Genomic DNA, 26,649 nt, shown 5'->3' on the forward strand with positions numbered 1-26,649 from the left:
CGGCACCCCAGCTCCACAACCGTCCCTGCCCAGCCCCTCGCTATCTCCCCGATTCCCCTGTCCTGCTCCTCTCCTTCCAGCCACCGCTGTTTATTTTGTGAAAGAACTTGGAGACTGTTTCTCCTGGAGTGAAGCCAATGGTGGAGCTGCCGGGTGGGGGGTCACTCAGCGTCCCACTTCCACCACAGAAGTTTCCTTTTGGTGTCCACAACACCTGTGGGGTTTTGGGGTTAGGAACCCAGCGTGTGGGACATGGTTTTAGCCAACAGGCCAGCACCAGCTGCCCCAAATGGAGCATCCCCCCAAGCCCGCCATGTCTCAGGCTCAGCAGGGAGGGAAGGCCCAGCCATGGCCGCCGCCTGCATGTAGTGGGAAGGCGGCAGGGCAGGAGCTGGGGAAGAGGCGGATGAGGTGTGTGGTGGGGAATTAGAGTGCTGTGGTGCCTTCCTCAGTCTCTTTCTCTCAGTGGGCACATTTTGTGGTGGCAGAAGGCTCGGCCGTGGCAGGGGCAGCAGCTGAGGAGAAGGGGTGGCAGACGGGGGCTCGAGATGGAGGCAGCTTTGAGGGGGAGAGCGGGGACCTGCTGGGTTTTGGTGGGAGCTCTCCCTCCATGTGAGCTAGCTCTGCTCTGAGGGGCTGCAGCTGCCTGGCTCCCCATGGGAAGAACAAGCAGCTCCACCGCCATCTGCCCTCCCCTTGCCTGCTCCACGCTGGCTGTTCCTCCCTTGTCCCACCAAGACGTTTTGCTGCACCAACACTTGGCCTTGCAATGGCCTCCAGGCAGATTTTGGGTGGAAAAGCAGACTTTTCTTCTCATCAAAGCCACCTCAAGCACAGCTCCATGGTGGTGGCACTAAGACAACCCCTGATTATCGTGATTTTGCTGCTGCTAGGGACTATCCAAGACCTCTCTAAGGTGGTAGTGGCATGGCCACCCGCAGTGCCACCCCTCTGAGTGGGACAAGCACCCTGAGACACGCCATCACTGTGAAATCAGGAGTGTTTTGCTCTCCTGAGGGATGCTGCAGGAACCAGTACCACGTCAGGGTGCATCCCCTGCAGGGGGGTTCAGCCTTGCCTCGTCTGTGGGCGAAACACCCTCGCACTGAACCCCCAGCCTGAGCAAAACCTTTTTTTAGCACTCCCCTATTTGCCAAGCGTACTTCCTTTCTTTTGATTCTTACCACCTACATACAGTCTGACTGCAACGGCAAAAAAAAAAAAAAAAAAAAAGGGGGGGGGGGAAAGAATTGCAACATTCAGTTGAAGGCTTTTCTGTCTAATGACGTTAAATTTATTAACCAAAACTCCAGCTGCACCAGGCTGGGATCTAATAATATTCAGGCTATGGAGACATCAAGTAGAAAGAAGCTTAAAGCCCTTTTTATTTCACAGTAAAACTGTCAGTAAATAACTGGATTGTCTTGAGACTGAGAAAATGGGGATTTATCTTCCTGAACATGAAAAGTGTGCTTATTTTTTTTTATCAGCTTCAAAAAGCCCCAGCAACCTTGATTTTCCTTCCACACCGTTCTCAGCTGCTCTGCCAAGCCCCAAAACCACACAAATCAAGAGACAGGCTCTAAAGATATTTTTAATTAAATTAATTCCTTTTCCTTCCTTCCCCATTTCTCCCTTGTCCCCTCCTCCATCCTCTCTTTCTCTCTCCCTGTGTCCCCAGCTAATGACTTCTAAGCACTGTGACATTTCAGCACTGGCTGTCACTAACACCACACCTCCGTGCTGGTTATAAATTGGGCACAGAGACATAAAATTCCCCGCAGAAGGTCCCCGTTTGATGATATTCTCTGAGGTAAACCTCCAATAGCTCCCTGTTTTCTTTAATAACGCTAATAGGCATAGATTAATTAAACTGTTATATTACTTCCTTCTTTCTACCAGCACCAGTTAGAAATCTTATTACCTGCTCCTCTCCGCTTGCCTTTTCCCCAAGGTGGTTATATTCCAACCAGTTACCAAGGTTTCTCAGAGCCTGTAGCACAAGGTGAAACGGCAGACAGCGTCTCCACGAGGCTGGATCCTGCTCCCAGCCCTTGGCTCCCAAACCCCACCGACCTCGGCAGAGCCCGGGCGGGCGTAACCGGGGTCAGGATTAAGCCCGGTTTGTCTGAAGAGGTTCTGTCTTGAAAGCAACAGCAGGGCTATTGTTGAGTCTGGATGCCCCCTCTAAAAGGGACCACAGCTGTAGGAAAGGGAATTGTATACATCCATCAACTCCTCCAGGGCCTCAGGATGTATTAGTTAAGATTGTGGGATAGCATGTCTCGGCTCCACTGAAGGGCTCCTTTGAATGACATGTTGGATATACTGTTGCACATCTGGCTGCTGTATTATTGAATTGCTCTATGGCTGCATTTTCTAGACCACGGGAATGTGTTGGTTCAGGAGTGTAGGGGGGGAAAGGATGAAGGGGACAACATGTGGGAAAATTAGAGGGATGCATCCCGCAGGGTGGGGTGGGTTTGGATGGAGCCGCGTGGTGGAGGCGGGGAGGGAGCGGGGGGAGCGAGGCAATGCTTTCACACAAAATGCCGTGTTGCCATTTGAAATCCACTCCAGAGCTTCCTGCTCTAATTAAATTTGTCACCATCGTTACTATAATGCCTGCCATTCCTCCGGTGCTTTTTGTTCTCTGGGATCCCAAAACATGACAGAGGCAAGGGCAGATCCTCTGTGTTTCCTCTGCAGGAGCTTTTTCAGAGCAAAGCAGGGAAAATGCAGTTGTAGCAGCTGCTTTGGGGCGGGAGCACAGCCACTCCTGGTCTGGGGACACTGGAGTGAGGGACACTGAGCCTGAAGAGTCTGGCCAACTCTTGATGGCCTTTTCCAACCTTAATGATTCTATAAGGTGTCTCCTGGGACTGCTGATTTGCAGGAGCTTGGGTGAGTGCCCTGGGAAGGCCTGTTGAACCCAGGAGCCCTTCTTCTGGGGGCTCATCCTGTTCTCGGCCCCTCGGGACCCGCACGGAGGCCAGTGTCCCCACCGCCACCTATGCTCTTGGCACCACATGTGCCCACTGGCCACGGCCAGCCTGCCACGAGGTGCTGGGTACGGCTGCTCTGCGCCGCACTGGGGCAGGAGGAATTCACTAATTACTCACAGCTCTTAATATGGCCCCTGAACGCTGCCAGAGTGGCGTGAAGGGCTCAGAGCAGGAGACACAACCTGCTCCATCGTGTCTTCTGTGTCAGCTTGCAGCGAACTGAATGCAAAAAGGCTGTCTGAGCTGAAAACAGCAGAGCCCTTGGAAATTTAAAGGTGCAGAGCACAGAAAACAAAGGCGTTTACGCTGCTGAATATTCATCCTGGCGTCTGATCCTGCCAGGAGCAAAGCCTGCACAGCTCCCGTGAAAGCTGATGGGAGGGAACCTTGGTCTCAACCTCATCTTGGGCTCCAGCCCAAATCTGAGGGGGGAGAGCAAATTAGTCCTTAATGCACATATATCTTAGACTAAAACCTGATAAGGGAACTCTCCTATGTTAATTTACCTGAGTTATTTGCTATACTGATTGCTGAAGGTACTCTGATTAGCGCATGAAATATTTCTATACCTTCGGTCTGATTAACCCATATCTGCAAAATAAATATTTGTCTCATTATAGTTATGCGATCGTGCAATCAAAGACCCTATCATAATGGGAAAGGGGATTGAGTATCCGTGTGAAAAAGGCAGGGAATGGCAACACAGAACGAGCAGGTCGGAGAGCAGGGAGATGAAGAGCAGGGGAATGGCTGCAGGGGGAGGCTCAGTGGTCCCAGCCCCCGGCTGGAGGGGTTGAAATGCCGGGGAGGGCACGGTTCTCCTCCCGTTTCACCGGTGCTAATTGGGACCGATTCCATTTGACTCAGCGGCGTTGCGCCAGTCCCAGCGAGAGGAGGGTCAGACCTTGGGAATCACAGGGGTGAGTCCCAGCAGGCTCCCAGCCTCCAGCTTTTTTGAAACAGAAGCAGGGAGTTCCCGGCAGCGCGGTGCGTGTGCCAGTCTCCCAGACGAGCTCTTAAAATAGCCCAGCGCACCAGGCTGTGGCACCGGGGGAGAGCGCGGAGGATGAAGTGTTCCGTCTTCCTGGCCCAGATCCGGGGAGAGGAGGGGTTGGCAGCTCCCTGCCCAAGGCAAAGGTGCTTTACAGTGCCATTTGGGGACGAGGGCAGTTGTCACCCTTCAGCCGGGTGGCAGGGAGCAAAGGAGTCGCCAGCCGGCAATGCCGGCTCTGCTGAGCATGCTGGACATCCTCCCTCAGCGATGGGAGCTGTAAGTCATCTGGAGGAGAGGATCCCCCCTCTGCCGTTACAGGGCTGTTTTGCATATGCTCCGTTAGGAAAAGAGGAGTTTTATTGTGGCTGTGCAGAAGAGCTAAGTCAAGAGGTTGCTTTATGGCTCGTGGATCCCAGCGTGGAGAGGCGGGCGTCCCAGATGCAGCATATAGCAAAGCCTGGCAGTGGCGTAGAGCACTGCTGCAGCGCAGAGCAGGGCTCAGAGAAAGAGCTGAAGTCATTTTTCTTCTAAGGGCAGGGGGTAGTGGGGAGGAAATATGAAGGCAGCCCTGTTGCTAAGGAAATCTGCTCTTTGTACGGTCGTACATTTAGGTAATGCTAATGAAAGGCCATATAGTAGCGAGGTGCGGATGTCAGCACTGTGCACTCCTGGATATTTGATTAGCATTTCTTTGACTTTGCCTCCTCTAACAGAAATACCTGAGTACATGGATATTAGGAAAACAAAATCCCCCTTCTCCTCTGCCAAGAGCCCGGTGTTATGCAGAGAAACGAAAAGCCTTACCAAAATATGACACTCCATAATGAATGTGTGTTTTTTTTTCCCCCCGCACACACCCTGGAGAGGATGAGAGCAAACATGTGATGAGAACAGAAATAGTCACATCACTTAATGCATTGCTGGACGGTACCCAGCCGGCACAGCGATGAACCTGGCGTGAGACCCGAGAGCAGCAAACCAGCATAGCATCCCATTTAATGGCTGATGGCCCGCAGATGTTTTAAACCTCGAGACTGCATCTCTCAGAGGTTTCCCTTTCGACTCGAGCATCGCTGGGCAGCTTTAGGAAGCAAAGGCTGAGGATGCTCTATGCAGGGACCCAGCACATCTGTGGATTAGCTGGTGTGTGCCTGTGTGTGGCATCCGAGCCCGGACCCGGTGATCTGGCTTAGGAAGCAGCAGAGGACCCATGCTGCTGCTACAGAGCACGAGCACTGTGTCCTGCTCTCAAGCGTTGCTGGAAGAATGAGTCAGCCGTTTTCCTTCTCATGGGGGTCGAGTGGCTGTCCCCGTCTGAGTGTCACTAATGAAAGCACCCAGGAATGGAAGGGCTCTGTGCTTGCATGGCGTGCTTGCAAGCAGTCTTAAAGACCAGCTGCTCTGCGTGAGACTTCCAGAGAGCGAGAGCGCTTGAATGAAGCCCTTATATCTCTCTCTCTTTTTCTTTCTATTCTTTTTTTTTTTTTTTCTGCCACACAGTGCAGCGTGGGCTCTGTTCCTCCTCGCCTTTTGCTCTTGCTCCCTGGGGCAGCCCGCTGTGTCTCAGAGGCATGAGGAGTGAGTCCTCCTGGGAGTCCTCCAGTTGGTGTGAGGAATGGCCCCTCAGGGGATAAATCCACCAGGGCCCGAGGTGGCAGAGTCTCTCCTCGATGACAGCAGCGCCTGGGATGGAGCTTTGGAGGTTTGCACGCCTTCGCTCCCTCCCTGCCAGCACCTGCCCCTCCCTTTCGCCGTTGTGCAACATCCCAAGGGCAATTACAGCAATGCTTACGTGGAGGAGTGATATTGGGAAAGTATTTAGTCATTTTAACTGTTCTGCTGGTGGCTCCCCTCCCTTAAGGTGGTTCCTATTTATTCTTTTCCCTCTCCCAGAAATTTGTCACAACTCTCGCTGCACCCTGTGGCCCAGCGACCATTTTGGTGTGTCCTTGAGTACTGAGGACTCCTCTTGGCAAGGAGGAGTGGAAAAGCCACATTCCCATCCGATAATACTTTTCCTTTCCTTTCCTCATCCCTCCCCTGCTTACTACAGTGATTTTGAAGCTTCCGCCCCTTGACAGTGATGCAGGAGGCGAGGCGGGGGGGATGATTTTGTAAGCAGAAGCAAGAGGCGAGAGCCTGAAGAGCTTCTCCTGCTCTCAGAGGCTTCTGGACGCTTCTGTGTCTCCATCCCTGGAGTGATTTTCCCTGGGCCCAGTGTAAACAAGGCAATCCATTATGGCAGTTTGAGCGTTACTCCACACACACACACACACACGCTGCTGGTCCCTGCCCCCACCACGGGCTCCCTCTGCTCCTGCTCCTCCTGTGCCATGCAGGGAGCCTTGGTGTGGCACTGGGGTTATCCAGATGCTCACCCACATGTGGGAACGACCTCCGAGCATCCGAGGGTGACCAAGGCACCAGCAGGAGCTGGAGTTGAGCCTGAACTGCTCGCTGCTTGTTCCGCAAAACTGGGCAGTGTTCAGGGGAGTTCAGGGACACTGATGCACTCCCAGGGAGGGACGTGGAAGAGTCGTGGGTATTGTTTATCCTAACAAGAGAGTGAAAAGAAGATCCCACAGTAAAAGGAGATAAGCTCACGTGCACACAGGAGCAACACTAAAAAATACATGATTGAGGTTACAAAGTCAGGCACGGAGCGTGTAAGAAATCCTGGAATTAAGGACATCTGAGCAGCTTATGGCCGTGGAATGGCGTGCATTCATTAGGGGACAGCCTTAACTCTGGTCTCAAGGTGTTTCCTCCGCAGTGTCTCTGCCTCAGGGGGTGTGTGGGATGGATGGAGCTTGGTTAAAAGCAGCTCAGTGTCCAGTTTGTGACTGTCCCCCCAGTGTTCTGTCTGCAGCCCCAGTGCCTCGTTTGCTGTGCATTGTGCAAATCCTGCTTGGAGGTTTAAATTGTTCCTCCTGGACTTCCTAAAATGCTAAGGCTGCTCTTGCCTCTGTCTTTCCCTTCCTTCCCTCTGTCCCACCTCCATGCTGCTTGGTGGCTGGCAAGGGGGAACAGCAGGATCTCCCCCACCAATAACCCTTTTGGGGTCTGGCTTAGCCCTGGGACCCCAGAGCAGGAAGGAATACACTCTGCAGCTCCAGGAGGGCTGATGCGAGTGCAGCCCACATGCTTCACACTGCCAGCATTTGATTTTCCATCTGTTTTTTGTTTTGGTTTAGTTAAAGGCAGGGAGGAGAGGTGGGTTTTGGTGTGAACCTCTCGTCTGTCTGCATGCAGTGTGTGGGACAAAGGCAGCTTAGCACGGAAAGCCCCAGAAGCACCCCAAGGAGTGGGCTGGGGGACTTAAAAGACATAGTTTCTCCTGAAGCTGTGGGAAAAATGTATATTTAGGACAAGCAGCCTTGCAGCCTGCTGTATGTATTCACTGTCTGAGAGCAGAGCCAGCCAGAACCTGGAGGGGACAGATGGAGGAATTAAGGACATCTCAGCTGGACAGCAGGACCAAGGGATGCTTGCAGGGGAGCTGGCTCCCACACCTGAACCACTTTGGAGACAAGGCTGGGAGTTACCAGAGCTTTTCTTAGCAAGAGAGCCCTCCACCGGAATAATGTGTTGTGGACATAAAAGGAGATCTAGAGAGGGAATATTTTCACTCTGGAAGCTGCTAAGGAACTTGCATTTAGCTGCTAGCAATCTGTTTCAAACTGAGTTCCTGTCCCAGGAAAGAGAAAGCAGAGCAGTCTCGCTGTGTGGACCGACTGTAAATTCTTTTCTGGCTTTGCTGGGGAAAAACAATGTGCTCTCAGTGAAAACCTCCCAGAAATCCAGGACGTGGGTATTTTATAAGTCAGCCCTTTGGAGAGAGCAGCTAAGGAGACCAGTCAAGTAGATTCCCCTGACTTTTATTTGCTGGCAAGTCAGTGGAGTGGCTGGAGAAGGACGGAGATGCTGCTGCCCTCACGGAGACGGGCAGGTCACGGTGACACACGCATGGCCGCAGGAGAGAGGCTGGGAAAGCATTCCTGAGAGAAGAGATTTGAAAGGGATATGTCTAGCAGAGCACAGAACTCAAAAAGTCGTGGTGAAACTTTGCATTTTAGATGCCTGCAGCAGCAACCCGGGAAGCTTTCCACGAGGACCGAGACATTTCCCGCCTCACGGCATTTGCTTAGAAAGAATTCATAAATATACCCAGCACTACTAACCATCCTTTTCTGCTGGGAATTGCCATTAGCAGCTAAATTCGGTGTTTTACATATAAAAAGCACCGAGACTTAATTCTGTGCAATGCTTTCTTCAAAGTCTTTGTAGGAGAGACAGCTCCAAGATGGATTTGGGCTGAGTTACAACGAGGTGTTGGGAAGCAGGGATTGAATCAGTGCAGGATGTGTGATGGCAACACCCAGGAGGTGCACTTGGTGCAAGATGAGATGTCATGAAGGATGGGGTGTATGACCCTGAGAGGGACCTGTCAGACCTGTGAGTCGCTGCACATGGAAGCAGCTTCCATCAAACGTGCACGAATGACACTCACTGGGAGACCAAAAATGGACGGATTTTCTTGGATATATCAAGAATCCTGGAATCACAGAATGGTTTGGGTTGGGAGGGACTTTCAAGATCATCTCATTCAACCCCCCTGCCATGGGCAAGGACACCTTCCACTGTCCCAGGTGGCTCCAAGCCCCATTCAGCTTGGACACTTCCAGGGATGTGGCAGCCACAGCTGCTCTGAGCAACCTGTGCCAGGGCCACCCCACCCTCACAGGGAAGAATTTCATCCTAATATCTAATCTAACCCTGCCCTCTGGCAGTTAAGAAGCACGAGAAGCACATCCCTGACTCTAATTATCCCATCACATTGCAAATCCCTGCTGCAGCACCGGGGGCTGTGTGAGATGTTCAGCCTTTTGGATAGGGAGGGAGATTCCTGTTCCCTCAGCCGCTTTTGCAGCAGGAGCTGGACTTTCCCAGCCAAGGCCGTACCCCTGCTGAAAGGAGCCTGGAGCCAAGGTCCCCATGGAGCTGCTTCTTTGGAAGGGAGATGCAGTCTCATGCTCTGGTCTGCGGAGGAGTTACCAAACACAGGGAATTAGGATGGGATTTCAGTGGAAGCAGATTATCCCGTTTCTCTCTGAGCACATTTCTGCCTCTGAATCAGCACATGACAGGCAGGGCAGCCAGCAGGGCAGCTCCCGTGCATGCCAGAGGGGACTGAGCCCAGGTCAGGGAGGGTTCCCTGTGTTCCCAGCGTGGCCGGAGCAGGAGCTGGGATGGCAGGAGAGGGATGGAGGGGGAGCAGACACAGAGCTGCGGTGCTGGAGGGGCGGCACAAAGCGCTGTCAGAACAGCAGGGACTTGAGCTGGCGACGGCTGCAAATGGAGATGCAAAGGGCTGGAAAGGAAAGGACTCAACACAGCTGGTCCCCTTCGGCTTTGATCTTGAAAGCAGAGGGGTGTTGGCCACAGAGCAGGAGAGGGGAAGAAGGGGGATGACTCATAAAAATATTGGTGTTTCCATGAAGATGCTGTTACCTGAGGACAGGAAGGAGGAGGGACCTTCCCTGCAAATGTGGAGGGAGCTGGAAGAAAAAGTCCCCCTTGTGTAGAAATTTCCAGCCTGCTTAGGAACACGGAGCTGTTTGCTCTGGAGCCAGCGGCTTGGTTGTTTGCTGGGAATTGCTGGTTTTGTGCAGAGCAGAAGGTGGTTTGTGTGCTTATTGCTTCAGGGCAAAAAAAAAAAAGGAAAAATAAAGGAAGAGCTGGTTTTCTTGGAGGCCTGTGTGGTGGAGATGTATTTGGAACAAGAAAGAGAGCTTTCCTTCCTGCTGCTGGGGGATGATCCCACCCTGGGTAGCTGGAGAGAAGTCAAACACTCCCCAGGATCTCCAGCCAGAGACTCTGGCCACGGGAGGGCTGAGGTTTGATCTTCCTGGCCACCCCAGGGATTGTGCTGGGGAGAGGGTTGTAGTTTACTCACAGGCACGTAGATTTGCTCCATGTCCCCATCCTGTCCTCTCACAAGTGACAGAGGTGGCTTGTCCTGCACAGGAGGACACGAGAAGGATGGATGGACCCAGGTGAGGCCAGCTCTGTATCAAAGCAAGCTCAGACTTTCTCTGCCCCCTCCATGAGCCCTTGGGGGATTCCAGCTCGCAGAAGCCCTACATGCAGCATTGGACCAGCTGTAATTTTTATCCTGGAGGCAAAAAATCACTGGAAATAATGCTTCATCACTCTGAAGGTCCTGACACCACCCTTAACCACCACATCACGAACCTCCTGTCGCAATTGTGATCTGCGTATGTGTCAAATCTTGCCTCGCAGATAAAAGCTGCTCCGCAGGCACCTTTTGTACTAAAATACGGAGCCTTTAAAATGTGAAAGAAACAACAAAATGTAGGACGCCACACAAAGCTGACCCACTGGGGACTGGGGGGGGGGGAGAAAAACCCGCTAGAAGGAGGGCTTGACACACAAAAATTGTTTTGTTAACAAAGCATCATTGTTCCACTCTGAATCAGTTTGACTGGAGTGGTAGAAACACCCCATCTGGAGACAGATGGAGAGTTTTCTGGCTAAAGAGACGGCGGGAGGAGGGCCGGCTGACAACCCAGCAGATAGCATTGTCTGCTGCTACCTTGGCAATGGAGAGGAGAAAGGGCGGGTGGCAGCTTAGGCGTCCCCTGTGCCACCTGCCCAGCACGCTGCATCCCTCTGCACAGGGAGGTGTGCGCCCAGGTTGGCTGCTCACACCTCAGGAGAATCCTTCCTCTTCTTTTGGGGCTGGTTGGGTGCTCATGGGGACCAGCCAGGTCTCTGGGGAGGCTGCAAACCACTGAGTTCCCCTCCAAGGTGCTCTTGGTGAGTGGTCCTGCTTCACTTGTGTGCTGTGCCAGGCCTTGGTGTGGTGTGGGCTTAGCAGCTCTGGGGGACCAAAGTGCAAATCTCATCCCAGAGTGAGCGTGGAAGGCTTGCTCCTGCTCTTGCATGGGTTTTGCCACTAACTTCCAGGAGAGCAGGGTTTGGGATGATGCTGAGTGGAAACCAGCATGGTCAGAGGTGCAGGGAGTGAAACTGGTGGGAGCAGCAAGAGTCGATGCAGTGCCAAAATGCCCAGGGGTGGGTCATGTGTGAGGTACTCAGGTTGACCCAGTAGGCCTGCAGGATGCCTGAAGGTTCTTGGAATTGTCCTGGCCACCTTGCTGATGGGAATGAGCGAGGAAAAATCTGTGTTGAATGCCCAGGGCCTTTGAGCTACAGCACGGGCTAAACGTGAGGTGTTCTATGGCATCAGGCTCTGCTGGCACACTGTGTCTGCTCTGCTCCTGAGAGCTCACCAACAGCCCCTGCTCCCTCTGCTGCCTTCCATGCCTGATGGGAAACTCCAGGGTGGGTAATGCTCCTGCCAGAGCTTTGAGGGATCGTATCCTGCCCACCCTATCTGAATTCCCGATGACTTGCTAATTGCTTGACACACTCTACTTGCAATGCAAGAGACAGGCTCACGTCATCCTCTGTGGTTTGCCAGGGGAGAGTGTGAACCTCTTTTTGACTTGCCTTGAAATAGATGAAAAAGAATAGAGCTCGATATGATTAATGTGAAAACTTCAGCTTGGTTTCCTACCTTGGCATCTGGGCTTTGGTCTTCTTAGCATCACCGTGCCTTGTTTTTTGAGGAATGGCTGCACGTGGGAGCATCTGAGAGCTGATGGTGCTGGCTGTGCTGTGGTGGTCCGGGGGCTGCTCTGCAAGGTCTGTCCATAATCCCCAGCTGCTGGAGACATTCCAGGTTTGTGCAGCAGTCACGGAAGGATTCAGGTGGTTGCCTCGAGGCACTGCTGAGATAATACCTCAAGGGGCTCCTATTCAAACCCACTGGGGCCTTTACAGTTGCATGGTGGAAATCTATTCAGATTCACCACGGCTTTTTGGGGAGCCAGATGAGCAGCCCAGCTTGGCCACTGGCTGTGGGCAGGTGGTCATCCACGCAGAGTGGACCAGCACAGCTTTGATACACCCTGCAAAAAAACGTGGGAGGATTAAAGGAAAAGGTGGATGGATTTGGTCTTTGAGCCTCGGGGCTGCAGATGGAGCAGTGTGGTGGTGGCAAGGGGTGTCCTGGTGCCCTGGTGTCCCCTGACACATCCAGAGTGTTCCCGTGGGCTTGCAGAGCTGGGTTCAATTTTGGCTTCCCTGCCTGGCTTACTGGGTTTATCTTCTGCATGCCCATCCAGGTGGGATGGGTCCCACCTGATCCGAGCAGTGCTGAGCTGGTCCAGAGGGACGTGGCACAGGGAGGAGTGTGAAGGTGACAGGAAAGTCTGTGTCACATCCTGCCGTTCCATGCAAGGGGTTCCCAAGAGTTTGCATCCATTGTGGCACCACAGGTGACTGGGATGAAGTGGCCTCAGGGGGGAGAGGTGAATGGGGTCACGGAATGCAAGATGGAGTAGAACGGGATGGATCTATTCACCTGAGCTCTCCTACAGTAAGTTGTGGTTGTCCCAGAGGGAAGGGACCTGGACTTGGAAGAAGCGGAATCCTTTTGCAGCCATTTGCTTTCCCTGGGCTGCTGGGGACACCATTCCTACAGCCTGCTCCAAAAAAACATCCTTTTGCTGTCTCGGATTTTGGCCCTGCTGCTGCACCAGCTGCACCGTGCTGGCAGGAGGGGAGAGGACAGGAGAGGGAAGGTGAGGCAGGGCGGGCAGCTCGCTTCTTGCCGGCTGCTGTCACAGCACAGCGCCCTTGACGTGGCAGTGGGTGCCAGGAGCCAGCCGGGGTGCAGACCCCACCACCAGGCACTGCCTGCCCTGGAAAGAGGAGACGGGGTCTGGATTGCCGGTGATGCATCAAAGCATCCAGGAGGGAGGTCTGGCACCTGCCTGGCAGCGGGTCGGGGTGCTGTTCTCTTTGCTTGGAAGGCAGAGCGCTTCCCTGGGGCAGTGCCATCCACCCCATCCCGCTGTCGTGCGCGGCGTGAAATCTTTCACCTTGCTTTTTTCCCCTGCGCAGAAAGGGGAGGCAAATTCGCATGCGAGCTCTCCGGGGAAGCGGAGGGGATGGATTCACCTTGCTGGGAGGCCAGGGAGTCGCTGGGAAAGAGGTGCTGGCAGAGGCGCAGAGCGGATTAATCTGCAGCGGCTCCGCTGTCGCCGGTGCCCGGTGCGAAGGCGCCCGGGGAGGTCGGGTGCGTTCGGGCGCCGTTGCGCTGCTCTCTCTGCCTCCCGAACGCCTCCCGCGCCGGGCTCTGTGAATCAGCATTTCTGCAGTCGGAACAAGACAGCGGGGAAAGGCAGGAAGATGTCAGGGCACGGGGAGCCCGGCGGGGAGGAGGATGGGGGGGGACCTCATTAAAAAGGGGCAGCCTGTGAGTTGGGGGTGGTCTCATGCCGCGGCTCTGCAATCTGCTCCCTCCAGGTTTTTGCTCATTACCGCCGTACACCCCTCGTGCTCGGGGCTGAGGTAAACAAGCGCTGGGAGCGATGCCTCCCCTTCCCACCCGTCCCCTCCCCGCCGCCGGCGACGGGGGAATGTGACAAGCTGGCACTGGGAGAAGGCATGAAAGCGATGCGATCCTGAGCCGGGAACCCGGGGAGATCCAGTTACGGCAGCGGGGTTAGAACAAAAGAGATTTGCCTCCGGGATCAATTCCTCTCCATTTTCTGGGCTGTGCACGTGTGTGTGCCTGGAACGGCCTCGGTCTGTGCCGCACCGGCTGAGCACCAGCGCTCTGACGCTCCGGAATGCTTCTTTTTCCCTAAACAGGGAGAGCGGGGTAATCCCCTGGGACAGGCCTAGAAATAGCAAGGCCAGGCCGGGCTTTGCAGTGCTTGGAAATCAGGAGCCAAGCTGGGCAGCTGGCAGTTGCTGGAGCTCCAGCCTTTGCGCTGCCAAGGGCTGAGCTCTGGGTTGGGATGTGAGACCACCCCTGGTCCCCGTGGTTTACTCCCAGGACATTTCCAGGTGATGCCTCCTCCCCTCCATCATAAGGTTGGCCAGTGAGCAAAACCCCAATCCCTCAAAAGCCTTTTCTGCCCAATACTGGCTGTGCCAACACCGCATTATCCGAGATGCCTTTAACCCACGGCCGTGGTGGGGCTGGGGGAATCATGAGCCTTTCACGTGTGCTGCAGAACCAGCTCAAGGAATCAGCAGGATCCTGCACCCTGGGATGCTTGTCGCTCATTTGGGGGGGGTTGGGTGGCTTATTTGGGGGTGGGGTTTTTTTGGCATATTGCCTTCTCCCAAATGCCGCCGGGGATGAGCCATGGAGAGCACAGATGTGCATCCCGAGCATACCACAACAAGGTTCCTGATTTAAGGACTGTGATTAACCTCTTTCCGACAGTTGCTAACCAGGTGCAGGATTGGAACGGGAAGAGGAGAAAGCTCAGTGAAAACAGCCACTTTTCCTCCGTCACCTGGAAATGCACACGGATGCCATTTTCTGCCTGGAAATCAGGCAGATTTTAGGATTTATAACGGGTGCAGGAACACCCTGTTTGTGTCAGTACTGACCTGCAGCTGCTCCCCAGAGCCTGTCTCCTCCTTTCCTGCTTGGGATCCACAAACAAGGCATCGATGGAGTGTGAATCCAGCACAGGGCATGCTGGTGTGTGGGATCATGGGCCACTTGGGGCTATGCATGCAGGGTGGCTAACAGGAAACCAGGCAGAAAATCACCCTGCATTTGCCCACTGCAGGTTTTCCTGGTATCTTGCCCTTTGGAAAGCTGAATATCCAGAGGAGAAGTGGTATTTCACAGTTAGGCATGAAAAGGGGAACCATTGCAGCTTGTGTTTCGCAGGCAAGAGTTAAACCAGGAGCTGCCAAAGTTGCTCATTTTCAGGAAATCTGGTATCCGTGGGATTCAGGGCTCCTCTGGCCAGGACTACAAAAGCTGGAGAGGGACTCTTTCCAAGGGCATGGAGTGACAGGGCAAGGGGGAATGGCTTCACATCGACAGTGGGCAGGGATAGATTGAATATTAAGAAGAAATTCTTCCCTGAGAGGGTGGTAAGGCACTGGCACAGACGAGCTGTGAATGCCCCACCCTTGAAGTCCAAGGCCAGGTTAGAAGGGGCTTGGAGCAACCTGGGATAGTGGAATGTGTCCCTGCCCGTGGCAGGGGGTTGGAATGAGATGGGCTTTAAGGTCCCTTCCAACCCAAACCATTCTGGGATTCCATGACTGTCGCTGGCCTCCTGGGTTTGGGTTTCACGTGTGTCACTCATAAATGCTCTATCTCATCCCAAATACCCCTCTGGCATCATGGTGGCTTTCAGAGCAGCTTTGGAATTCCCTGTGCTGTGGTGTGTGTTCATGGATCACTTCCTGCACTGTGTTTTTTGGAGAGCCACATTCTCACTGCTTTTCTAGCCCCTGGCTGGATGGTTTTAGGACCCCCTCATTGTACCTCCTCCCCTTTCCATCTCCCCATCTCTGAACTGCAAATCCCTGTATTTCTTCCCAAAGAAGAGGCTGCAGTCTGTGTTTCACCCTGGGGCTCCAAACACTTTGCAGAGTCAAGAGCTGTTCCGTGAGGGAACCGCAGGGAGAGAGAGGGATGGGGGCCTGGGCAAAAGGGCACCCCCCAAAGTGGGTGAGTAGAATATAGGTTTGGGAAATCTGAAGAGACAGAAAAATTTATTAAAAACAATTAATAGCTGCTCCAACCGAGGATTTAACCTGAAACCAAAACCTTAGGGAGGGAGGAAATGAAGTGGCGTACGATTGTTATTTTATTGCTTAATTTTTTTATTTTTTATTTTTAAATATGATTTGCTAAATGCAAATAAGCATTTGTACCAAGCAGGAGAGGGAGGGGATGGAAGACATGCCGGGAAAAGTGAGTGGGATCTAGGTTTTGCATCGTTCGCTGAATTACTGGCAGGTCTTTTGTAACATCTGTTAAAAATAAAACAAACATTCATTTCCATTTCTTGCTGCCTGAGATGGCTCCTGCAAAAAAATTTCAACCTGTCCAGGAATTCGTCTTGAAAGTTGCCCTCCCTCTCCTCACGCCTCCTCCAGGGGAGATTTCCTTCCTGGACTTCCCAGGGGCTCCATTAGCCCCACATTAAAGCCTTTCTACTTTGCTCTAAAACTCTCCATCGAAGTAAAAGGAATTCTAATAAACCACTGGGAAGACTCTGCTATTCACTCTTTCCATGGAAACACGGCGCTGCCTTGGAGCAGAGCTCCTCTCGATGGAGCCTGGGTCACGGCAGGAGGAGACCAAGGAGGGATGCAGAGATGGTTTCCATTATAAGAGACCTTTTGAGAGAAATAATCGCTGCTCTCCCACCAAGGAAAGCCTTCGAGGTGTCAGGGGCCTCGGCGCGGCGCGGGAGCGGGGCCGGCCTCCGAGGGGTGGTGGTGGGAAGTGGGATCTGCTGAGAAACTCATTAAAACATCTGATTAGTGGAAATTAAGGCACCCAGGACTGATTCCTCCCTCTCAGTGGGAGCGATGAGTCCAGGAGGGTGGATGGACCCGTGATGCAGGAAGAGGCTACACAAGGGGGCTCAAGGCTGGCGATGTGGGGTACGGGGAGGGCACGGGGTCACGGGAGGACAGTGGTGGCTCCACACCCAAGGCTGTGCTGCACAGACCAAACATCACACCACAAAAATACATTTTTCAAGGCCGAAAAAAGCCTGTTTGCTCTGGGAGGGGATTTTGGGCTGTTCCCTGGGTCCCAGACTGGAGCTGGACAAGGAGGTCAGTGGATGGATCCCTACCTAAAGCCACTGTGATATAATTAATTTCCAGCCTCCTCTCAGGCACAGTCATCCCGAGTGTTGCTGTTCTGACACTGTGCTGCAAGATGAAGGATTTTATTTTTTTTTTTAAGCGTGAGGAAGCTCGTTAGAAATAGCCCGAAGGGCAAAGTTAGGAAATGAAAATCCATCGGATCCGCTCGGAGCCGATGCACGGAGCTTGATGAGAGCTGGGGCAGGGCTGCTGCTCCTGCCTGTGAGGAGCCACCACGCGTGTGGGGTGTGTGGCACCTGGGCAGGGGACAAAAACCATCCATTGGGATGGCTGGGAGTGGGGCTGAGGGGAGATCTGCCGGGAAGAGGGATGAAAGAAAGATGAATGAAAAAGAGCCAGCTGAGAGCATCCTGTGTCGGTACTGGGGAGGTCCTTGGATCCCGGGTTGGCCACTCATGTCAGGGCTGGGAAAAGCTCAGTTTTCTCAGGATGCCTTATCATTTAGGTCGAAGTGGTGAGACACTGAGAGAGCCGGAGTGCCTTTGTTTTAGCAGCTCCAGAAATAACATTGCTGTGAGTCATTATTTTCTAGCCTCTCCAGGGCAGGAGGTGCGGGGTTATGTCCAGGGAAGCCTCCAACTTTGTTTGGCAAGGTGAGCCCTGCTCTCATGGCAGGGAAGGTGGGAAGAGGCTTTTTGATGCTGGTTGTGCTGTTTTGTGGTAGCTCAGGGTGAGATCTACCCCAGGATGCTCTGGATCCCGATTTTATCAAGGGGATGGAAACTTTTCCATCTGCATAACTGAGCAGCAGCATCCTCTGTGAGCTTGGAGGTTTTAATGAGTGAAGTTAATTGGTGTTATAGGTTGTGGTCTCCCACCCAGGCAGTGGTTGGGTTTAGATAGACATGACCGTGTCATGCAAACAGAGGTGACGTGGGTGTTGACACCTCAGAAATGCTGAGAAGTCGTGAAATCAGCCTTTTTGAACCCGTAAATCGTAGGTGCAGAACTTTAAAGGTTCCAGAAAAAGAACAGTGTTTAATAACCAAAGTGTTTGGTGGTGATTTAATTTGCATATGGGGCTCTCTGGGGCTTGTGGTTTCAACCTTTCTCCCCACCACGGTGAGGTCAGGGTTGGAGGAGAGCAGGGATGAGACCTTCCTGAAATCACAGGACTCCTGGAGGTAGGGATTTCAAACATACCAGAGCTGGGAAATGACATAGACAGACCAGATTGTTGAATTTAGTGGATTGTAGTGTAAAAATAACAAATCCTTTAGTCTTCTGTCAATCCCAGAGGAGAAGCCGGGGGTGACGTCCTTAGGGTCCATCCCACCTTGGCTTTTCTAGGGTGGCAGTCACGGCTTGTGATGCCAAACAGTGCCGGGCTCTTGTGTGTGAAGAGCAGGGCAGATTGGTGATTACGGGGAATAACACCACGTCCCTGGAGAGCCATGAGGTCCCAGCTTGATTTACCACCCTGCAGAGAGGCATGTGTGAAGCTGGAGGTGGCTGGGAGCATATTGTGGTGTATACCTACAAACAGCCAGACTGGGTCTGCCATGGGGATGGGGATGGGGATGGGGATGAGGATGAGGATGGAGGTGGGGAGGAAAACGACAGGGGAGATGAGAACAAGCAGTCTGCTTTTGCAGGTGCTGTGTCCCCTTGTGAGGTTTGGTCTGGTTTGCAGCTTGATGGCTCCTATCTCGAGTAATTAACAGGGAAAAGAGAGGGCCTGGTTATCCATCCTTCAAGAGCAAGGGGTTGAATTGAAAGGCAGCGCCTTGGAAGTGGATCAAATAGCTCTCCAGCCCCCCGCGTACGGCTCGGAAACTTGCTGCCGTGCTGCGTTATCAAGGTGAACAGCTTTAGTTCAATTAACGAGAGGCTCAGAGCGGAGTCGTGGGAGGAGGCAGGGCTGGGCGTTTGCTCCCTTCGGGCAGCAGCCGGGGGCACGGCACGGCACGGCACGGGTGGCCCGGTGTGCCAGGTCCCTTGGCGAGGGGACCAGCTCCCCCTCCTCGCCTCTGCGACGGGTTTTATTTATCCCTTGGAAAAAAAATAAAAAAAAAATCGGTGCGTGTGGAAGGGTTGCTCTTTGTTAGCACCTCCCTTTCCCCCTCCTGCTAATAATAAACCTCCCCAAAATCAATCGCTCCCAGCGATGAGTTGCCACCGGCTCACCGTGCACCTAAATCCCCGCAGATGATGGTGCTGGGAGCCCGTGCGCCTGGATTTTTCCTGCCGGTCGCTGCCTGGGCTGCAGCTGGCTCCGGCACGCAGAAAGCTGCAGGTGTGATTTGTTCATTTGCCTCCACCTCCCCCCTTTTTCCTCCCCCCCCGCTCTGCCTCCCTCCTGCTCTGCTTCCCCGCCGAGCCCACCTAGCTCATCCCACCCAGCTCATCGCGGCGGCCAGACCCGCATCCCACCCTGCGCCGGCTCCGGCATCTCCCGGTGCAGTGCTGGCGGAGGGTTGGGATGGCTGGGGCTGGACAGAGTGTGTGTGTGTGGAAGGGAGAGGAAGGGGGGGTTAATCTGATCCTACGGGGTTGGAAGAGGAAAAAAAAAAAAGAAAAAATCAAAACTATAAAGAAGGCAGCAGCCTCCTCCTTTTCCCTCTCCCCCGCTCCAGAGGATTAAGCCTACAAAAAAAAAAAAAAAAAAAAAAAAAGAGAGAGAGAGAGGAAAAAAATGTCTGCAGCTTTCTGTTGACCCTGCATGATGGCATTTTTGCGCTCTGTGTGCTGCCTCTGCTGATTGCTATTCCTGGCACAAACACACACACACGCGCACACACACGCAGCCCCAGCACGGCTCACACGGGCACGGCGAGCCCACTCCAAAATCCAAAAAAAAAAAAAAAAAATCCCCCAAAAAAAAACCAAACCCCCCCAAACCGATGCCGCTCGGTGTCCCTGGCCACCCTGGTCTGTGTCGGGAGAGCTGCCAGCACCCGCTGCCACTCGCCCTCTCCTCCACCCCACTTCTCACCTCGGTCCCCAGCTCCAGCGAGCACTTTCTGCCGGAGCCGCCCGCAGCCAGAGCCCTCCACCACTCCTACCGCTGGCATTACATTTTCAGGCTGGATGCTATAGGGCCGTTTCTAATTACCTTATATCCCCTAGTGGTCTATGAATAATGGTTAGTGAAGGAGCTCAGAAGGGCTGCTGAGAAGGGAAGCAAAAAAAAAAAAAAAAAAAAAAAAAGGAAAAAAAAAAAGGAGAATTGTGCTATTTCTCACATTTTTTTTTCTAAGGATCTAATCTGGCTACTGTGCTCTGGAAGAGGAGGAGAGCGAGCCAGCAGGAGAGAGAGGAGAGAGCGAGGACCATCGCAGGTATTGTTGCAAGCTACATCTTTGTGCTTTTTTTTTTTTTCCTTTTTTTTTTTTCCTTCTTCTTCTTTTTTTTTTTTTTTCTTTTTTTTTCTTGAAGCCGCAGCAGAATTGGGAAGGGAGGGCGTGGAGGGGGGGGGGGGGGGGGGGGGGCGGGTGAGGGGTGTGCGGACAGAGCTTTTTCCGGATTTATTTTTCTCTTGTGCAACTCGTGTGCTGCTGCGATTTTGAATGGATGCACGGCGCCGGCATCGCGGAGTTTGGGGAGGGAGGGGGGATTATACGTGCGTGTGTGTGTGTGCTGTGTGTGTGTTGTGTGTGTGTCCTATTTGCAGCAGCAACGGAGGAGCCGGGGGGCGTGTGTGTGGGGGGGGTTGTTTTGCTTTTCTGGAAGTAATAAAGAAATTTGCAACCGGTCCAAAACCCCTCCTGACTTGCCGATTGATGGGTGTCTGAACAAAGATACAGCTGAGACTTGGAAGTGTTGGTGTGTGCAAGGGGGTGGATTTCGTTCTGCTTGTCCTGGATCCCTACTTTTGCAAAGTTAAAATAATAATGGGCGCGGGGCTGTGAAAGCCTCTGCAGAGGGAAGTCTTCCCGGGGAGGCTTCTTTGATTGAGGAGTTATGGATGTGCATGGTTTTATACTTCCAAAAGTTGCGGCGGTGCCGCGGGCAGGCGCCTGGCTCTCCTCGCCGTTGTCTGCACGTGAGAACGCTGACTTGATGGATTTTCTTTCTTTTATTTCGGTGGCTGGCGGGGCAGGAAAAAATGGATCTAGCAGATAACCCGAGGAATCGTGGGGTTTGCACATCTGGCTGCGCCTTTGGAAAGCCCCTTGATGGGACTTTCACCTCCCGCTCCCTTTCTCCCACGGCAAATTTTTGCCTCCGAATCCTCCGTTGACATTAATAAACAAACAAACGGGGGGATAGCCGTGGAGCCCGGTGAGGGGGCTCGGAGCGCTGCCCGGGGGTGGGGAACCGTGTGCTTTTGTTTTAAATAACGAAACGGCGATGATTGAAAACATATGAATAGGATGCAATGCAGAGCGGGTGTGTTAACGGGGGGGAAGAGCTGGAAAACTGCTTATACGACAGAAGCAGAGCTTGAATGAGTGTGCTGAGATGAAAGGCGAGGGGTCCGTCCCTCGCCCGGCTGCGAGGGGGGGCGATTCCCAAAGGCGGAGGAATGATCTCGGGGTGGGGAAGCTCACTGGGGGGGGAAAAAAAAAACAAACCCCCCCCAAAAAAAAAAAAAAACCCAACCGACCTGAAGCGTGTGATTATATCCCGTCCAACTTTACCGGTTGCGGCGTTAATGGAGCTAATTGTCCTCAGAAATAATAAAACCACGGGGAAATTCGCCTGCGTTGTGTGGAAGGGAGCAGAAGCAGGTCCCCAAACCCCAGGGGCTCCCCCAAAAGCGCCGCCGGGGTGGGGGATGCCGAGGCGGTACCCAAACGTGGCCGGATTGTGTTCATTTGGGCGGAAATAAAGATGGAGCGACTGCCCTGGGGAAGGCTGTGATCCCCCAGGGAAGGGCTCCGAAACCGTGCCGGTGCTGCCCTTCGCTGCCCGCCCTTCGCTGCCTGCCCTGCCTGGCCTTGCTTTTGTGTTTGTTTGCTTCCGAGGAGGGGGGAGAAGGGAGCTGGGGGGGCCGCGAAGGCGGGGAGAAGCCGGGAGGGCGGAGAGCCGATTTAAATTGGACTTAATGGATTCCCAGGGCAGCTCTTTTAGATGAAAGTCAAAATAAGAGCCAAAGTGAATCTCAGCAGACCTGTCTGTTGCATTAGAGATGCAGCCCTTCCTCTCCCTCCCTCCCTTTATTCTTTAAAAGAGAGGGGGGAAAAAAAGTGTTATCCTTACGGAAGGCGGCGTGGAGTTTCTCATTCCTATAATGCGAGCTCTAATTGAAGAACTTGCAGCCTCTTGGGAGAGTCTTTACTGATCGCTGCTTTTGTTATTCATGCCGCGCTCTGTTTTCTTGGGATTTTTTTGGGGGGGGCTGATGCAAGTCCGGCTGCGCAGGGTGTGATGCTGTGTCCCCCCCAGGCAGGTAGGACCCCCTGGTCCCCTCCTCAGGGGGTCACACCGGGCTCCCCCGGGTAGGTTGTGCTGTGCTGGAGGAGGAGATGAGCAGCTGAGAGCCCCCGGGAGCTGTCAGGGGGAGATGCTGCAGCCTGGCTGCGGGTGGCTCTCGTCCTCAAAGGACCCCCTGGGAGGGATCCCGCCCGGGATGGGGGCACAGCAGGGCTTCTGCCTCCTGCCTGCGCTCACTGCAGTGATTTCGGGGTGCCATGGAGTGCCACGAGCCTGCTTGGTGCAGAGGGCACAGTGCAGCCCTGCTGTCACAGCTCTCCTGTCCCACGGGGGTCTGCGGTGTCACCTGGAGGGGACAGGTGTCGTGCCAAAGCCACGTGGATGCTGTGCCCACCCAGGCTGAGGAGCAGGACGCAGGCAGTGAGCCTGCAGGACCTGTGCTGGGCGAGTTTCCCTCCTCTCCTGCCTTTTCTGTTGCTCAGGAGTTCAGGGGTGCACAGGCAGACTGCCAGGTGGGGCTCCCCCCTTCAGAAGTCCCTCTCAGCCCCCTTGGGTGGCCAGAGGAGTTGCTGGCCTGTGTCCCCAAGCCCTGTGTCCCCACGAGGTCCCGTGGTGACGCTGCCCGTGGCAGTGGGCTGGTTTGATGCAGCCAAAAGCTCCTGGGGGGCAGGTCCTTGCTGTCCTTGCTGTCCCCGCGTCTCTTTCCCAGCCTTGGGCACCGATTTGAACTGCACTTGAGCTCTGCATGGATGGAAACAAGAGCCACAAGCCCCAGGGCTGCTGTCAGTGGCATTTGGTGGCCGTGGGGTGAGCGTGGCTGAGGAGGGGGATGTGTGAGCAGGATGGGGCTCTGCCAGCCCATCGGCTTAGCACGGAGGCAAAGCAGTTAACCTGGACATCTGATCTCCCCGGGAATTGTGTATTGACCCTGACAGCGATGCATCAGGAGCGACAGACTCTCCATCATCGATCCCTCTCCTCCCATCACCAGGTGTCGACACCGACAGCCGTGGAGCCGGCTTTAATTTCAGGCCTCTGGCTCCAGCACGTAACACTTAGCCATGGTCCCAAGGTGCCACCAGGCTTTGCAAACAAACACCTCCACAGGCAGGTGACCGTCCCCATTTTGTGGCAGGGGTGGTGCTTGCTGTGGGTGGCCAGCTGAGCTGGGGGCAGGGCTGGCAAGGGACCGTCCCAGGGCCGTTGGGCATGGTGACATCGCAGCCTTTGGTGGGGAATCCGGGGATCACCTGGAGTTCCTGCTTTGCCAGTCTTTGCTAGGAAAACCCTCTGATCTGGCACCCCTTGTGCCATCAGTGTTGAACAGCAGAGGATTTGCCCAAGCTGGGGTGTTCCAGTCCTTTTTTAGTCTCTTCTGAGTGACCTTATCTGGCCTGGATGTGTCTTGTCTTCCCCACCTCTAAAATGGCCACTGGCAAACCTGCTGGGTGGTCAGGTGTGTGTGCCACCCCCCAGAGACCTGCTGGGGAGCGTGGTGGGTCTCTTGGGTGCCTCGATTTTGGGCAGGACGCCGGCAGTGGCAGGGGCTGGCTGGCACATCGCCTCTCCTCCTTCCCAGCATCTTGAGATTTCCGAGACGCACGCAGCCAAGCTGAGGCTGAAAAAGCTGCTTGTGGTTCAAGAGCATCTCCTCGACGGAGGAGAGAGGGAGGCTTTTCATTCCTCCCTTTCTTTTGGAGCTATCCAAGCTCCCCTCACCGGTGCAGGGGCTCTTCCCGCTCCCCCCTGCAAGGGAACGTTAAAAGCCAGGGGCAGCGGGTATCTTGACACCCCGTCAATCCGAGCCTTTTACAGCAGCAGTCTCTGAAGGCTGGCACTGCTGCACAGAAGAAAACAAGTGAGAAGAGGGGGGGAGGCGAGAGCAAGCCTTTGCAGCCGGCAATCGATAATTGTGGTGTCACTCACTGCCTTGGAAGTTCCCGCATCCCCACGGTCGCTGGTGGGGGGAGAAGGGGAGGCTGAGAGCTGGGCTCTGCCCCGGCAGCGCTGGGCACGGGGCAGGGAGGATGGCGGAGGGCGAGAGCCCAGCCCTGAGCAGGAGCCTCCCGCTGCATTACTCACCACTTGATGTAGCTTGAACCTTTCAACTCCCTCCCCTTGGGGATGGAGCGGGCTGGGCAGAAGGTGTTGATGGAAAACGCTCTCCTTTCTTAGCTTTGAGGGTTTTAATTCCCCTTCCCTTCTTTTTATTTTTTGTCTTCCCCACCTCTCTCTATGGGAATTTTGGGCTTTAATAATCCCCCCGAAATATAAAAGAAACCCAAAAAATCCCCAACCCAGCTCCCCCTCATGTGTGTCTCCATCTTAGCAAAAGCCGAGGCAAAAGATCAAGGAATTCTTCCTTTTGTGCAGCTTTCAAGACCAAAGATGTGCCGGTGAAAAGGGGAGGCTCAGAGTACCAGGCACACACAAGTGTTAAAGGAGAGGCTTCCCTTTTGTCTCCAAGGCAATCAGCCGGTGAAGGGATCCACAAATTAATTAAAAATTGCTCTGTCTTGATTGAGTTATTCCTGCTCGCATCCCACCTGCCTATCAAAAGACTGGGAATGGCAGGAGGAAATTCCTATTTCTTTCCCAAACAGCTCAGACACGTACCACGGTCTGTCTCGCTTGCCTTTTATCCCAGGCAGCAAAGGAAATAAAAAAAAGAAAGGGCTGGCGCGGTATCCAAAGAGATCTCTCCCGGAGGATGCGTCCCCTCTCCTGCGCTAACAAATGCTGCGGTATTTGGACGATTTGGAAGAAAAATGAGCAGATTTACGTGTCAGGCCTGGGCCAAATTGTAGTTGTAACTCCATGAAGTTGATGGAGATCCATCGGAGATTAATTTGGCCCCGGGTCTGGCGCTTGCTCCGCAGGGAATAGGCTGGATCTCTGCCTTGGTTGAAACAAGAGGTATTCAAATGGGTTTGTTGTGGCTGTGCTATGCCCAAGTGGTAGAGCCGAGCAAAAATCCCAACTGGTTGTATCCCTGGTGCCAAAGCACCATAAATACACCTCGAGCTGTCAAGTCCTGCTCAGTCTCTACCGCATTTACCACTGAGAACACTTTCGGGGGGTAGATTTATCTGTAGGGGCTGGACACAAGTCCCCCTGTGTGCTTTGCTAAGAGGCTTGAACTCCATCCCGGTGTCCTGATGGGGGAAGCCTTTTTCCCTCCTGTTTATGGGATTTCCACCCAAACCAATCCTGTGCCTGGGCTCAAGCTGAGCCCCAGAGAGCCCAGCCCTCCTTCACTGGGCTCAGGCTCTGGTTTGGGGGGGCATCATCAGTCAGTGCCTCCGAGCAGGATTCGGGGGGGTTGGTTTGCTGCTTTGCAGTCAGACCTTGCTTCCTCTGCTTTATTGTCATCTCCGCTCTTAGTCACCGCTCGATGCCTCACCAGAGGACACTGCTCCTGCTGCATTTATGGCAGCCACTAAAATTGGCTGCTCCAGCAGGGAGGGACACGGAGCATCAGGGAGGCTCTGCCCAGCTCCCTTACGGTCCTTGGCATCTTGTGGGGAGCGTAGGGAAGCTGCAAGGCAGGTCTGTGTCTGTCACCAAATGGGTCCCCGGTGCTGAGGATGGATCTCCAGCTCTGCCGGGTCCCTCCAGCTGATGCGTGAGGGAATATGGGAGCAGTGCTGGAAAGGAGCAGCAGTGGCCACGTTCTCAGGTGGAGATGGCTGGCGTGTAAATGAAAATGAGATGCTCGATAAAGTAGGAAAGCATAATTAAAAACGTTCACGGCTGCTGGCTCGCAAAGCGTGGGCACTCAGTGATCCAGCGAGGCACAGCCGTCCCCCCTCCCCAAACCCCACAGCTCCCAGCCCGCCTCGTCCTGTAATAGCGTGTCCTTCACATGCCTGTCTCTGCATGATCTATAGAACAGGGCTGGCCTCTCATAGCACTGCCTTCCACCAGGCCAGGGACTGGATTCTCCAGAGGAGACTCTAGTCCTATCATAGCATGTCCTTCACCGTGACTGCTGCTGCACAGAGACACGGCAGCGCGGGGCTCTAATACCTTGTAATTCACTGTGACTGCTGTGGCAGGACCTGCCCCGTGCTGTGCTGCCACAGCCCTGCAGACCCCTTGGCTTTTGCATCTGCTCTCGGGCTTCAGAGCAAGGGCTGAGTGGGAGGGGACAGCCTGTGGGGGGACCTTGGAGGTGTCCCAGGCTTGGAGCCTGGTCCTTAGCTCCTGGTGGGGCTGGGAAGGTGCTGAGTATCCCCAGGACACGGTCCCATCCTGCCTCCTGGGTGGTTTAAAGGAGGGAGCGCTGGGGGCCAAGCTCTGCCTTGGCAGAGGAGAAATCCCTGTGAGTGTGCCAGGGTGAGAAATGGCCCTTGGATGCAAGGAAAGCATCCTTCCTCTGGGTGGTTTGGGCATCATAATAAATGTCAATATCTCTGCACACACAAAGGAGAAGGGGACATTTGGCTACCGAGCGTGTTTGTTCCAGGAGCTGATTTACTTTGAAGACTTCAAGGGTTCTCTGATGCTTCCCTCTTCACTGGTTAACCCTGTTCCTTTGCCAGTTAAATAGAAATGCAGCTGCTATCAATA

At 53.9% G+C, this 26,649-nt stretch overlaps 1 protein-coding gene across 5 annotated transcripts in view; it reads left to right on the plus strand.

Annotated features, from left to right (window-relative positions):
- The window catches only part of RAI1 (retinoic acid induced 1), a 74,604-nt gene that overhangs the window by 15,527 nt on the left and 32,428 nt on the right, over positions 1-26,649 (plus strand). For 3 of the 5 annotated variants that reach the window (XM_038151819.1, XM_038151821.1, XM_038151818.1), the window contains one exon: positions 19,959-20,039. The gene's annotated coding sequence lies outside the window, so the exon portion shown is untranslated. Of the gene's footprint in view, positions 1-18,352; positions 18,995-19,579; positions 19,844-19,958; positions 20,040-26,649 lie in introns of those variants that run through there. The other 2 variants (XM_038151822.1, XM_038151823.1) reach the window with 2 other exon arrangements.

Source organism: Motacilla alba, chromosome 14 (assembly GCF_015832195.1).
Source record: "Motacilla alba alba isolate MOTALB_02 chromosome 14, Motacilla_alba_V1.0_pri, whole genome shotgun sequence".
NCBI classification, from domain to species: Eukaryota; Metazoa; Chordata; class Aves; order Passeriformes; family Motacillidae; genus Motacilla; species Motacilla alba.